The sequence below is a fragment of the Vulpes vulpes genome, chromosome 2, assembly GCF_048418805.1.
Source record: "Vulpes vulpes isolate BD-2025 chromosome 2, VulVul3, whole genome shotgun sequence".
In the NCBI taxonomy this organism is placed as follows: Eukaryota; Metazoa; Chordata; class Mammalia; order Carnivora; family Canidae; genus Vulpes; species Vulpes vulpes.
In genome coordinates this window covers 128021688-128023364 of record NC_132781.1, presented here as the reverse complement: position 1 = coordinate 128023364, position 1677 = coordinate 128021688, and the positions used below count along the sequence as shown (strand labels likewise).

The 1677-nt window shown below is 55.4% G+C and overlaps 1 pseudogene; it reads right to left on the bottom strand.

Annotated features, from left to right (window-relative positions):
* Positions 1–237: 237 nt before the first annotated feature.
* Positions 238–1402, bottom strand: LOC112908079 (dual specificity protein phosphatase 5 pseudogene; annotated as a pseudogene).
* Between the last annotated feature and the right edge of the window lie 275 nt (positions 1403–1677).

The window sequence follows — 1677 nt, the reverse complement described above, 5'->3', positions numbered from 1 at the left end:
TTAATCTAGCAATTGCTTTTTTCCATTTTGCTAGAAGTTATCTATTGCCTTAAGCTTTAAATGAAAAGGTGAACTAGGAGGTGTACGGACTGTGCAGTCCTGAGAAGGCACCTGGTCTGGAAGTACAGTAGTCAGCACATGCTGTGCTCTCATCATAGCTTGACCTTCCTTTAGTCCCAAAAATCTATCCCTAAAGTTGGTCTGAAGTTCATTCGCAGGCCTGGTGACTACTTACTATCATTCATAGTAGAAAAGAGTGAGGTTTTCTGTATTGCAAAGGTATGAAATGTCTGAGTTTAAAAAATAAAATCGCAGTTGCTGGGGTTGGGCTAATTCCCCTAGCCCAGTTTTTGTAGGATGTGGCTGTGGCCACGAGGCTCCTGCTGAATGGATGGGCACCGAAACCATCACTGAGGTAGGGAATGTGCAGTAGGAACCCTGCATATCAGGGCTCAGCGACTGCAAATGGGCCCTGAATAAAGAGCTGGCTGCCTCTCCTTGGCAGAGGGATCCTGGGGAGTGGGTGTGGAAGGCAGGATCTCAGACTCCTATCGCAGGAGCTGCTGGCCTATGAAGCCAAATTTGGGGAAGACCGCACTCCTCCTCTGCTTGATGTAATCAAAGGCATCCTTCAGGCAGAACTGCTTGGTCTTCATTAGGTAAGCCATGCACGCAGATGGTGTGTGAATGGGGGATCCCAGCCTTGCTTCCCCTTTCCCTGACTTAGTGAAGCCTACTGCTTCTTAAAATTAGCGGGAGCTAATGTCAGCCGTGTGACTGTCTTACACGGGATCCATTTGTACCGCAGGTGGACCATGCAGGATTCCAATGTCCGCTGGGAGACATATGGCAGGGCTGTGATATGCGGGTTGGCCAAGAGCTCGCACTTGCAAGTACGGCAGGTACTTCCAAGGTGGAGCAACGGAAGGATTGCATCTGGGCCGTCCTGGTCGTAAGCAGGCCTGCAGCTGATGTTGCGCGCTGGTCTCCTGCACTGGCTCCTGAGGGCTTTCTTGGTTTCAACCTCTCGTGCAATGGGTTTTACATCCATGGAGCCCTCAGGATATTCCGAACGGAAAGCCTTTGAGGTAGTAGACTGCGGCCCCCAAGAAGGAAGGCGGGGAGTGCTGGGCGCAGGGCGCCCACGTTGCCCTCCTCGCGCAGCCCGCTGTCCCGCACGCGGCTGTCCGCGGCAGCAGGTGCGCATGCGCACGCCGCCTTCCCCCGCAGCTCGCAGTGTCGTCGCCGCGCTGCCATGTCCGTCGCAGCACCACCCGAGACTGGTGTGGAGGGAGGGGCGCTGAAGATTTTGGTCAGGCGATTTTGCGGGGTGGAGCCGTTGGATTACCCCAGCCCTCCCAGGTGAATGGGAGCTCTTCTGCCCAATGACGTGGCAGGTCATTTTCCCTCAGGTCCGCAGGTAAGTAACTGCTGCTCTGGTCCCTGTCAGGGGTCAGGAATGTTCCAGAGCTTCCCGGTAGCGTTTCGTGGACTGGTGGGGGGGAGTGGGATGTAAATGACCCCCTAGTCTACCGATGCTGTAGGTGTGGGCTGTGGCTGCGGTGCTGCCCTCGCTCGTGTCCTGTGTTGCTTTGAGGGGCGCTCCTGCCGGCCCCTGGCTCCCCCAGGTCTGTCCGTCGTCCCTTAGGTCAGACTCTTCTCCCTGGTGACAAACCC